Here is a 14,104-nt window from a genome sequence, read left to right as displayed (position 1 = left end):
TGTTTTCTGTATTGAACATTAGCCTGTGTTTGTGGTATAGCCTTTTGTATTTTGGAATTAATTTTGTAATTTATTTCTGTCACATCTAACTCCCTCTGTCTTATCCCCTTGCTGCAGTCACACTCCTGTCCGGCTGCATATCAGTCCTGTGGTTTAATCCAGTCTCCCACCCCCATGCTCACACTGCTGAAGGAACAGTGTTCTTATTTGCTTATCCCAGAGGCCTGAGACTGTTGAGGCCAGGAGAGCAGGGAAGGAGAACACACTGAGGATGGTAATGAGAGGAAAAAGATCAGAAACTGGATGCTCTTGAGAGAAGGTGAGTGGAGCATGTTGCCTTAACCTGCTGAGCTCCTCTGAAAAAAAAGGCTGCTGCAAAAAAGGCTGCTGCAGCCACCTTGGGATGGGTTTGTACTGAAGACTCCTGTTCTGGGGCTTTGAACTGGGTCACACAGTTCAAAAGTAGCAGGAGGTCTTTCAGGTCAGTACAAGTGCAAGTGTCAGTTTTACTCACCAGCCTTCCTGGTTGCTTTCCCATAGAGATGACATTTTCAAATATCCACGTACATAAAATTAAGGTGCTTAAGCTAGAAAATCAGTAGAGTTTCCAGTTCAGAGAATTTCTACTGCCCAGCATATGGCAGCATCACGCTGATACTGTATCTAGTTACTCTGCTTATCATTCAACCAAGACATCCTCCCCTAAGGTCACAGTACCCTGTGTCTGAAGCCAAGGGATGCCTTCACTTCTCTGATTAGTCCTCTCTGCAGCTGTGGGGTATTTCCTCCTGGGGATGGTCTCATCCACTGCCCATTTCTAGGGCACTTCTGGATGCTCTAAGACCTCTGGTCTTCTTTTTTGACTTTCTCCTTTGCCCATTGCTTAAATTATCTCCCCTCTCCAAGATTTTTAAGTAAGGGTACTTTTTCTATCTACATGTTCTTTCTGGGCCATTTCTACAGCTTCACTTTCTTTCTTTATGCTCACACTATAATCACCTTAATTTATGTCTTCAACCCATTTTTCTGTTTCCTTAATCTTCTGAAAAACATTATATACTTTATGTATATTTGATACATACATTTGAAATATGTACGTTTGGTTATTCCTTTCTACTTATGAGATTCAGAAGCAAAATCCTCAGGACCTGATTAATTGCTATGTTTTGCCCCAAATCAGTGACCACCATCCCTCCTCAGTGAGTAACACAGTCCTTCTGACTCCACCTTCTAAATACCCCACCCTTCCTATATCCAACTAGTCATGAGCAACTGTCAATTTTAAGGGCTTGACCACTCTCTGTCACCATTCCTGCATCCCTCTTACGATTTCATACTGTATCGAGCATTACTTTGCAGAAGGTGTGCTCCCATCCCTCCCCTATATCCCACTTGAACACACTTTCTATCGGTGGTTCTCTATATGTGGTCCCCAGTCCAGCTTCATCAGCATCATCTAGGAGCTTCTTCAAAGTGGACATCTTCAGGGGTACAACATCAGAAACTCTTGGTGTCATCTCGGCTGTCTGCTTTAACTCACCTTCCATGTAGCATTAGTGCTCAATAGAGTATGAAAACTTTACTAACCTCCACCTGACTCATTGCATATTTGTGCTACTTGGAAATGGCCCTTTACCAAGCACGTCGGCCCCCCGTCACAAGGACCCTGCACATGCTGTCGTTCCCACACTTCCTTTTCACCTGGAGGACTCCTTTTCATCCCTCAGCTCTGCTTAGTGCCAGTTCACCTTGAAAGCCTCCTGCAATGCTCAGAGCTGTGGCAGGCCTTGTCCTGAGCATCTCACAGCACTCACTCTGTTCTAGGCCTTGGCCACATGGCACAGCTGGTAACCAGTGTGTTAGCCTCAATCCACCCTTCTTGCTCCTCCCTCCTCTACCATATCAAGGAAGTCAGTAAGCCTGTCAAGGAGAAATCATGTAGAAACCTTTTATTAGTAAAGAGAGGTCTAATAATTCAGTCTGGCAGAGAACTCTTCAAGTTGACTGCTCTCTTCTATTCTTTGTCAAAGCCCTTTAAGGCAGGTGGACAATTACTGGCCAGATATTTCCATAATGGTTTTCCTTTTGTTGCCTTTGTTATTCTGTGGACATAACTAACTCTAAGAGTACCACTATTAGCTTTCAACTTCTGGTAGGAACCCTCTCTACTGATATTTAAAACTTAGGTAACTTGCTTTTTCAAAGTACAATATGGAATTTATTAGTGACAAAGTACAATACAGAATTTATTGGTGGCTGTAACTTTTGGAATATCAGAGAAGGAGATGAAGCTTCAGGCAAAATAGAATGAATGACTTCTTTACACTTTCTTTACTCTTTGAGTTAATAATAGGGCCATTTCTGAGATGTGGCTAGGAAAATAATTTTTAATTTTTCTGTAATATTTATAAAGCTTACTCTCTGAGTCAGCAGTGGACAGGAACAATCACCAACTCCAAGATTATGCTAGCCAAAGAGTTCCAGGACCCATCACAGGATCATAGCCATTAAAAAGAAAAGAAAAGGAAAAGAAAATCAGTGGTGACGGGGGGAGAAGAACGCTTAAGACCTTAACAAAATCACTTGCTTCACCTTCTTGCAACTTTGCCCTCGGTTTCTACCATCTCTGTCCTGAAGTCTCTGTCTTTTCTCCCTTTCTCTGCAAGGTAGAAGATCCCTCCCCACTCTTTGGGAAATAAATCCTTACTTATAATTTTGTTTTATAAAATAGAAGAAATATCTGCCTTGAAGAGATATTTGTATGTCTGTGTTCATAGCAATACCTTTCACAATATATAAGAAATGGAAGCAACCCAAATGTCTGCCCATGGAAAACTGTATGAACAAAATGTGGTATATACAAATAATGGAATGTTCAGCCTTAAAAAGGAAGAAAGTTCTGACACATCCTACAGCATCGATAAATTTTGAGAACATTATGCTACATAAAATAAGCCAGTCACAAAAAGACAAATACTCTTATTTGCAGAAACTGGAAACTGACCTAAAAGTACTGTGGTACCTTGGTTCATGAGCTTAAATCGTTTACAATTCTAGGGAAGGTGGCCGTACTCATGTTCATGACTCAATGCAGAGTTCGAAAACAGAAACATGAGTCGCGAGGAAGATGCTGAATCACCCCGCTGCAGACAGGTAGCCACGTGGTTCCACACTACAAAGACACAGAGGACACCAGACCACCAGACCAAGGTACTGAGTCCCGCTGCTCCTGGCCCAGAGGTAGGGGCTTGTGAGCCACTGTCCCACTGCTCCTGGTCCAGAGGAAGGGGTTTCCCAGTCACCATCCCTCCCGCTGCTCCCAGCCCAGAGGAAAGAGGTTTTGGGCCACCTTCTGTCCCGCTGCTCCTGGCCCAGAGGAAGGGGCTTCAGGGCAACCATCCCTCCCACGGCTCCCGGCCCAGAGGTAGGGCCTTCTGAGCTGCCATCCCACTGCTCCTGGTCCAGAGGAAAGGGCTTCCCGGCCACCATCCCTCCTGCTGCTCCCAGCTCACAGGAAAGGACGTTTGGGTCACCATCCCTACCACTGCTCCCGGCCCCTGTCCCACCTCACACAGCTCAGAGGAGGTAATCCGTGCAGGTGCTAACAGCCCCCTGCCCCAGTCAAAATGAGAAAACATGTAAATAAGTCTCAAAACCAGACTTCCAGATCACCTACAGCAACTCCAAAGGGAAATGAGTTGGAACACTTTGATACTCAACCACCTGGACCCACTGAACTGGCAACAAAAGGGGATCTGGAAAAAATGAAATCAGAAATAATTTCTCAGATAACAGGAGAAATTGTGCCCCTAGTGCAAGACATGATTAATAAATCCAGAGAGGAGCTCAGGAACATGATAGAATCCCAACATAGGAAACAAATGGAATCCATAAAACAGATGCAAATAGATTTCTAGGACATAAAAAACTCCATTGAAAGTCTACACAGCAGAATGAGCCAATGTGAGGACAGAATTTCACATATAGAAGATAAGATTGCAATTAGTGACCAGGAAAAGAAAAATTGCTTCAAAATTATAAAGGAACATGAAAAATCAATGCAGCAGCTGCTAGATGATGCAAAGAAGAATAACATAAAGGCTGATTGGAGCCAACGAAGAAACAGGAGGGAGTGGAGATGACATAAAAGATCTCTTCACAGAAATAGTGGCAGAAAATTTCCGAAGGAGGGGAAAAGAGCTTGACATACAGATAAGTGAGGCATATAGGACTCCAAATAGCCTTGATCAAAAAAAAAATCTACACATAGGCATATAATTGTTAAGATTCCAGAAACACAAGAGAAGAACAAAGTTCTCCAAGCAGTCAGAGAAAAGCAACAAATCACATACAAAGGAAAGCCCATCAGAATCACAGCAGACTTCTCAACACAAACCATCAAGGCAAGAAGAGCTTGGAGTGACATATTCCAAGCCCTAAAAGAAAACAGCCTCCAACCCAGATTGATGTACCCTGCAAAACTATCTTTCAAAATGGATGGAGAAATAAGATACTTTCATGACAAAGAGCACCTTAGGAACTTCATGAACACCAAAGCAGCACTCCAGAGAATTTTACACAATATCCTAGGAACAGACATTGAGGATCACAACCCCAGGAAGCAAAGCAGAATGAACCCATCTGGCATGACAAGAAATTAAATGTAAAGAGGGAGAACCCAACAAAAAGAAAAAGTCATGGCAATGACAAGTCAATACGTTTCAGGTAGAACCATCAACTTTAATGGTCTCAATTCACCAATCAAAAAAAATAGACTGGCAGAATGGGTCAAGAAGCAAAATCCAACAATATGCTACATACAAGAAACACACTTCATTCAAAAGGAAACTTATAGACTGAAAGTTAAAGGGTGGAAAACAATACTCCATGTGACAGGAACCCGAAAAAAAGCAGGAGTAGCTATCCTCTTGGCAGATCAAGTAGATTTCAAACCAACACTGATGAAGAGAGATGAAGAAGGACACTACATCCTTGTAAAGGGAAGAATCTAAGAGGAAGAGATGACAATCATAAATATCTATGCACCAAACACTAGTGCACCCAACTATATAAAACAAATACTAACGGACATGAAAAGTCATATATGCACTAAGACAATTGTAGTGGGGGACCTCAACACCCCACTGTCACAAATAGATAGATCAACTAGACTAAAAATAAGTAATGAAATACTAGAACTCAATTGAACTCTTGAACAAATGAACTTAACAGATGTTTACAGAGTCTTCCACCCCACAAAATCAGAATACACATTCTTCTCAGCTGCACATGGGTCATTCTCCAAAATAGACCACATACTCACACAGAGAACATGTTTAAGCAAGTGCAAAGGAATTGAAGTTATCCCCTGTATATTATCAGACAACAGTGCGATGAAATTGGAGATCCATAGAAAAGGAACTGGAAAAATTTCATAAACATGTGGATATTGAACAACACACTTTTGAATAACCAATGGGTCACAGAGGAAATTAAAGAAGAAATCAGATAGTTCCTTCAATTAAATGACAATGACAATACAACATATTGGAATCTATGGGACACAATGAAAGCAGTCTTACAAGGGAAATTCATAGCAGTGAATATTCATATTAGGAAAACAGAACGATCCCAATAAAACAACCTGATGCTGCACCTCAAGCTTCTAGAAAAAGAAGAACAGGACAACGCCAAATGTCATAAAAGGGAGGAAATTATAAAGATCAGAGGAGAAATCAATGCAATGGAGACTAAGAGAATGATACAAAAAATCAATGAAGCCAAGAGTTGGTTCTTCAAAAGAATCAACAAAATTGACAAACCTTTAGCCAACCTTATCAGAAAAAGGAAAGAAAAGGCCCAAATCCATGCAATTAGGAATGAAAAGGGTGAAATTACAACAGACCCAGCAGAAATCCAGAGGATCATCAACACCTACTTCCAGAACCTATATGCCAATAAGATGGACAACACAGAAGAAATGGACAGATTCCTAGATACATATGAATTACCAAAGTTGAATGAAGAAGACCTAAAAATTCTGAACAACCTAATATCAACGAATGAAAATGAAAATGTAATTAAAAACTTATCAACTAAGAAAAGCCCGGGCCCTGATGGCTTCACTGCTGAATCCTACAAGACATTTAGAGAGGAACTGCTGCCACTACTGTGTAAACTCTTCAATGAAATTGAAAGGGAAGCAATACTCCCAAATTCATTCCTGGAAGCAAGCATCACCTTGATTCCCAAAGCAGAGAAAGACCCAACCAAAAAAGAGAACTATAGGTCAATCTCACTAATGAACATAGATGCAAAAATCCTTAATAAGATACTGGCAAATAGAATGCAGAAGATCATCAAGAAGATCATACACCCTGATCAAGTGGGATTCATCCCAGGGATGCAGGGATGGTTCAATGTATGAAAATCAATCAATGTAATACACTATATCAATAGAGCCAAGGACAAAAACCATATGATTATCTCCATAGACACAGAGAAAGCATTTGACAAAATCCAACATGTATTTATGATAAAAATCCTCCAAAAAATTGGAATAGATGGTCTCTACCTCAAACTGATAGAAACCATCTATGAAAAACCAACAGCCAATATCATACTAAATGGTCACAAACTGAAATCCTTCACACTAAAATCAGGAACAAGACAAGGATGCCCACTATCACCACTCTTGTTCAGTATAGTTCTGGAAACATTAGCCATGGCAATTAGACAAGAAAAAGAAATAAAAGGAATAAAGATAGGTAATGAAGAAGTCAAATTGTCATTATTTGCAGATGACATGATACTCTATATAGAAGACCCCAAGAACTCCACCAAAAGTCTTCTAGACTTAATAACCAAATTCAGTCAAGTAGCTGGTTACAAGGTCAACACACAAAAATCAATAGCTTTCCTCTAAACAAATGACAGACTCACTGAGAGCAAAATAGGACAAATAATTCCTTTCACAATAGCATCCAAAAAACTGAAATACCTAGGAATCATCCTAACGAAAGAAATGAAAGACCTCTTCTCTGAAAACTATGGCACTCTGAAAAGAGAGATTGAAGATGATATCAGAAAATGGACAGACATCCCCTTCTCCTGGGTAGAAAGGATTAATATAGTGAAAATGGCCATACTTCCAAAACTGCTATATAGATTCAATGCAATTCCAATTGAGATCCCAGCAGCATACTTCATGGACCTTGAGAAAACAATCCAAAAATTCATTTGGAACAAGAAGAGACCCAGAATAGCAAAAGCAATTCTAGGTAACAGAGACATGGCAGGGGGTATCACAATCCCCAACCTGCACCTGTACTACAAAGCTACTGTGATAAAACAGCATGGAACTGGCAAAGAAACAGACTTGAGGACCAGTGGAACAGATTAGAAGATGCAGAAACAACGCCAGACACACTCAGTCATCTCATCTTTGATAAAGGAGCCCAACACCCTCACTGGAGGAAAGATAGCCTCTTTAATAAATGGTGCTGGAAACACTGGGCTTCAACTTGCCAAAGATTAAAACTAGACCTGTATCTCTCACCATGCACTAATTAAAATCAAAATGGATTAAAGATCTAAATATTAAAACAGAAACTCTGAACCAGTTGGAACAGAGGTTAGGTAGAACCCTTGAAGACATTGGTGTAGGAAAAGATTTTATGAACAAAACCTCAGTTGCCTGTGAACTAGCACAAACAATCAACAAGTGGGATCTCTTCTTATGAAAAGGCTTCTGCACAGCAAGAGAAACCACCAGCAGTGTGAAGAGACAACCCACAATGTGGGAAAAAATCTTCACCTGCTCTTCCTCAGACAAAGGTCTACTATCTCGAATCTATAAAGAACTTAAAAAGATCAGACTTCCCAAATTTAAAGACCCAATCCAAAAATGGGCATCGGAAATGAACAGACATTTCTCAGACAGAAAAGTAGAAATAGCGAATAAATACATGAAAAAATGTTCAACAACACTGGTCATTCGAGAGATGCAAATAGAAACAATGCTGAGATTCCACTTCACTCCAGAAAGAATGGCTGCTATCATCAAATCAACCAATAACCAATGCTGGTGGGACTGTGGGGAAAGAGGAACCCTGCTCCACTGCTGGTGGGAGTGTAGACTGGTGCAACCACTGTGGAAATCAGTATGGAGATACCTGAAAGAACTAGGACTGGAAGTCCCATTTGACCTCGCTATTCCACTGCTGGGGATCTTCCCCAAAGAACTGAAAGAATCATAGCACAGTGATATATGTGCACCCATGTTCATAGCAGCGCAGTTTGTAATAGCTAAAACTTGGAAACAGCCCAAATGCCTATCAACTGGAGACTGGATAAAGAAAATGTGTTTTTTTAATAAAATGGAGTACTACTCAGCCATAAAAAATGAGAAATTAGAGACATTTATAGCTAAGTGGATGCACATTGAGGTGATACTCTTAAGTGAAATAAATAGGACACACATGGATGAATACTGAATAGTTTCTCTGGTGTGAGAAACTGAAAGTGTAAATAAGGGCTAAATGTATAATAGGTAATGTGAAATAGGAAGAAAAGGGGCAAAGGGGAAGGAAGTGGGAGGGCTAGGGAAAAGGATAGAAGGGAATGGGATTAATATGAGAAAATGGAAAAATGGGAACAAAATCTTTGTAAATAGGGAGGAATGGAGGGGTTGAAGGGAGGACTGGGCAAGGGTGAAAAAATAAGCACCAAGAGAGACTATGTAAAGGTGCAAATTTCCAATGATGAATGTCATTATATTGTATACCTAAAATGTATCAATGATTAGAATGAATAATCAATAATGTAAAATAGGAAGAAAAGGTCCAAAGGGGTAGGGGTAGTGGGAGGGGCAGGGGAAAGGAAAGAAGGGAAAGGAAAAATGATGAGAAATGAAAATAATGGAAATAAAATCTTTGTAAATAGGGAAGGGTGGAGGGCGCGAAGGGAGGGCTAGGAATGGGGAAAAAATAAGAACCAAGATGCATTATGTAAAGGCACAATTCCCAATGAGAAATGTAATTGTGTTGTATACCTACAATGTACCAATAAAATAATTTAATAAAAAGCAAAAAGAAGACAGAAAGAAAATTTTGCCAAACACTTCTGTTCTCAAACCAATCAGCTCTTTCGTCAACTGAGGCATTACTGTAGAATAATGATTACTAGAATTTGATAAAGGAGTATGTGAGACAATGGTGGGAAACCGAGTTTGGATTTGATCAATGCATGCTAGATGCATGTATAAAAATATCACTCTGAACACCATTAATATGTATAATTAATATGTGCTAATAGGAAAAGAATGGATGGTTAGGCAGACTCACAGATGGAATAGATAAATAGGCAAATCGTGAATAAGAATGAAGCTATGTTATACATACTATTTTAGTTAAAGTAATTAAATTTTTATTTGAAAAGGAAAAAAGACAAATACTGCAGGATTCCATTGTATGAGGTATTTAGTAGACACAGAAGATAGAATGCTGATTGCCAGGGGCTAGATAGGGGAGAGGGAATGAGGAGCTGTACTTTAATGGTTACAGAGTTTCAGTTTTGCAAGATAAAAATGTTCTGGAGAATTGTTGCACAGCAGTGTGAATATACTTAATATTACTGAACCTCAGACTTAAAAATGATTAAGATGGTAAATTTTATATTATGTGTTTTTTACCACAATTTAAAAAATTAAATGCATCAAATAAGGCATCAGTGTATGAGGAAAATTAGTTTGAAGAACACAAAATATTTGAAATCTGTGTTTGCAAGTGGCCATTTATCTTTAACATTCAATGTGTGTTCTGATATGGTCGTACCACATTTTAAAATTTTCTGTAGTGTGGTGACTCTTTTTCCTTTTTTTAAAAATAGCTTGTCCTACAAGTCCAGGCTAATCAACAATAAAAATCTCTGGAGAATCTTCATCGAATTAATTTGGGAACACGAATTCAGCCATTGCTAATGCGTTAAAATTTGATCTATATCACATTTGATTTTTTGTCAATTTTTCTTTTAAATGGTAATTAAATACTTTAAAAAACAAATTGAAAGCAAATGTTTTTAACTCAAGTAAAAACTTCATGAAACTATAGTTTTGGTGAACTACAGTTTGAAAATCTCTGTTCTAGTAGCTCATGTTAACTTCCTACCTGGTTTCATCTCTCTCAACTGTACAAATCTGCAGGGCTTGTCTTTGCAGAACACATAACTGACCTTGACATTTCCTTTCTTAAACATCTTCAACACAAACCCTGTAGTGTGACACTCAGTCCCAGCTGTCCCTGAATAGCACTGAAAATTTCAACCTCAAGACCCTCCCCAAACCAAATAAATCAAATTTCTTGGGATGGGGTGAGTGTACTTCAAAAGCTTCCCAAGGGTGATATACAGCCAGAACTGGAAATAGCTGTTTTAGAGGAAAGCATACACAATCCTTAACATGGGAAGAGATCCTTGGGATCTGATCTTCCCTCATTTTTGTTGAACTTCAACATGGCCCCACACACTCCAGATCAAATGAGGGTTCTTGGGCTTTGGGCACTCAAACCCTGCCTCCCCTCTCAGTTGTTCCTTCTGGCTCTGGCCATTTCTGTTTTATTCCCTCACAGATTGAAATTCCACCTTGACAGCACAGCTCAAATATCACCAACTTCATGTTGGTTCATCCCTCCCTCTTCCTCTGCCCCTACTCTTCCTCTCTTTTCTGATCAGTGAAGTAATATAATCATAGCTTTTTCCTTCTGTCTCTCTCTCCCACTATGTCTGATGCATCCTTAGGATAATTGTCCTTACCAGGAAGAATGAATGAGTGAAAAGTGAAGGATAAGTTCGGTAGAACTCTTGATGACATTGACATAGGAAAAGACTTTATGAACAAATCCTCAGTAGCCCGGGAGCTAACACAAAGAATCAACAACTGGGATCTCATTGTATTAAAAAGCTTTTGCACTGCAAGAGAAACTACCAACAGAGCTAAGAGACAACCTACAATGTGGGAAGAAATTTTTAGCAGCTGTACCTCAGACAAAGGTCTACTATCAAGAATATATAAAGAATTGAAAAAAATCAGACCCCCCAAATTCAAAGACCCAATTCAAAAATGGGCATCTAAAATGAACAGACATTTCTCAGACAAAGAAGTAAAAGCAGAAAATAAATATATGAAAAAATATTCAACATCACTGGTCATTTGAGAGATACAGATGAAAACAACACTGAGATTACACCTCACCCCACAAAGAATGGCTGCTATCAAGAAATCAACCAATAACAAATGCTGGTGGGGGTGTGGAGAGAAAGGAACGCTTCTCCATTGCTGGTGGGAGTGCAGACTGGTGCAACCATTGTGGAAATCAGTATGGAGATACCTCAAAGGACTAGGACTACAGGTTCCATTTGACCCAGCTATTCCCCTACTGGGTATCTTCCCCAAAGAATTAAAAGAATCATACCGCAGTGATATATGTGCACCTATGTTTATAGCAGCACAGTTTGTAATAGCTAAAGCTTGGAAGCAGCCTAAGTGCCCATCCACTGGAAACTGGATAAAGAAGTTGTGGGTTTTTTTTTTTTTTTTATAAAATGGAGTACTACTCAGGCATAAAGCTTGAGAAACTAGAGACATTTATAGCTAAATGGATGCATATTGAGGCCATACTGTTAAGTGAAATAAATAGGACATATGTGTAAATACCGAATAGTTTCTCTAGTGTGAGAAACTGAAAGTCTAAATAAGGATGAAAATGATTAAAATGAATAATTGATAATTTGAAATAGGAAAAGGTTCAAAGGTGTAGGGGTGGCTTGAGGGGAAGGGGAAAGGAAAGAAGGGAAAGGAAAAATTATGAGAAAGAAAAAAAAATGGAAACAAAACCTATGTAAATAGGGAAGGGAGCACAGATAATGGGGAAAAATAAGAGCTAAGATACATCATGTTCAGGTACAAGCACCCAATGATAAATGCAAACATATTGTATACCTAAAATGTACCAATAAATATATTTTTTAGAAAAGCTGAATGAGTGGGCAAATGAATGAATACATAGAACATCTATTAGATTTCTAGACAGTTTGATCACTCCACCTCTGTATAACAATTTCTGTCCTGTTTTATCTATAATTTGAATCACAGAAAGGTGCTGCTTTATACCTGTCATTAGGCTGGACTCAAACCCAGAGTCCTCTACAAAATTCTGAGTTCAAGCCACCAAACTCTTTCAACAGGTTTAGGTGGAGAGCTGGCAGTGGAAAGGTCAGTTATCTGAGTTCAGGACTATGCCTTAGGGAGAGATTCAGAAGCTGATGTCAGAGCCTAAGTAGTCCTTCTGCAGATGGAAAGGAGATCTAGGGAGATTTAGAAAGAGAGGGGAGGGGGAAGGGGAAGGGGAGTTAAAAGAATTAAGATGCTATATGTACATGTACCAACTTCCTCTGATGATTGTGTTCATTATGTGTTGCAAACATGTACTAATAAAAAGACATATATTAAGGCTCCATGATTCATTTTTCTTGCTAGTCCTTCTCCAACATTTTAGCATTTGAATATTGCAGTGCCAATACAAAAGAGGGAGCTGCAGTTAAGGAGATTACAAACAGGGCCAGTTTTCACTACTATGACTTTGTCAAAGAGAGAAAAATGAAAATCACCACCTCAATACTTTGCTCATAACCATGTCAATCACAACTCATGGCAGAGTTGAGAAAAGGGGTGGTGCAAAATACATCCCTGAAGCATATTTATGTGAAATTATTGACACTGTGCTACTGGAGCACCATCAATATTTCTGCTTGAGGAGTCTCAATGCACCACATGGTTAATGCTGTGTTTTGTTGTCTCCCTCCATCCATAAGTGAAAATGACAGTGTGATTTTTGCCTTTGCTCTCATGCTTTGCATGCCAATTTCATTGCAATCAAAACTCCCTGCTGATATTCAGTTGGCCTGGCTGTGCAAACTCAGGGCAGGGCACATGTCATGAGCAGAAGTACTTAAAGTGGGGTCTGCACACTTACTAGCAACTCTCATTGTTCCCAGTGGCTGTGTCCTATGGGTAATTTTCTCCTCCATAATGGTGATACTGGAAATAGGGCTTAAACTAGACATTAATGGAGTGGTTACTGAGCTGTATGTGTGTATCTTTGAACCTATTAACAGCACAATCAACATAACATTCAGTGTGCCTTACAACTCTAATCGATTCAGCAAGGCAATGATTTCCAACTGGCTGAGGATTTCTTTTATGATGTGGTAAAAAATCCGTGATGAGTGGGAGGTACAAGAATGTCAGCATGTGACTTGAACTCGTCCCTACCATGTCTGTTTAGTGCAGATAGCTTGAGAATGTGTGACTTGCCTTGTTCTTTTATGAATCTCTCAGGATATATTTTTTGGTCAAGTCTATATTAATATAACTCCAACTATATTGAATTAATTAATTTTTAATCTGAGAAGAACATGAACATTTAACAAATGACCAGATTAAGTGAATGTCTTGAGATCATTGCATCTAAACTGTCTGTAGATTCCTCAAGAATAAGTACATTTTTAAATGCAAATAATTACATGCGTCTCCTGATCCCCTTCATTTGGGGGACACGTTTGCATTGCATCTGCATGAGAGTAAAAGCAGAGACACCCAGGAAGGCTGAGCCTCAGGATGGAACCCTGCAGACCCTCTTCTTTCTTCCTCAGCCATATGGAAACCTTGACTTGAATCAAGCTCTACGATGGATGTATTCAGTGAAGGAAGTTCCCAAAGAAGTCATGCATTTGGTTTCGTACAATTTATGGCAGCTATTTGAAAAAATGATTTAAGGTCTGGTGGAAAATTGAAAGTTTTGCTTTTTAGAACATGGAAGTTCTTTTCAATTTGGCTGGCTTTAAGGTATCTGGCTCATTCCCAGACTTCAGTATTGTTAACAACATTTAGACAGTTTTCAAGGTGGCAGTGGTAGGGATGTGGGGGTAGGGTTGAAAGGAGAGCATGCAAAATTTCTTGGAAACATTTAAGCAGAAGCATGAAACGATTAAACACACCCAGAGGAAAAAGTGTACTTTAATGTGGCTCACATTTGATGTTGTCTTATGG

General features: G+C 39.4%; 1 protein-coding gene across 3 annotated transcripts in view; it reads right to left on the bottom strand.

Moving 5' to 3' along the window:
• The window catches only part of Kcnmb2 (potassium calcium-activated channel subfamily M regulatory beta subunit 2), a 311,318-nt gene that overhangs the window by 250,157 nt on the left and 47,057 nt on the right, over positions 1 to 14,104 (bottom strand). The window lies entirely within an intron of this gene.

Source organism: Heterocephalus glaber, unplaced genomic scaffold, assembly GCF_053883595.1.
Source record: "Heterocephalus glaber isolate CG9 unplaced genomic scaffold, H.glaber_assembly_v1.0 deba00001504, whole genome shotgun sequence".
NCBI lineage: Eukaryota > Metazoa > Chordata > Mammalia > Rodentia > Bathyergidae > Heterocephalus > Heterocephalus glaber.
Note: the sequence above shows the minus strand (reverse complement) of the source record. Positions and strands in the feature narration are given on the sequence as shown.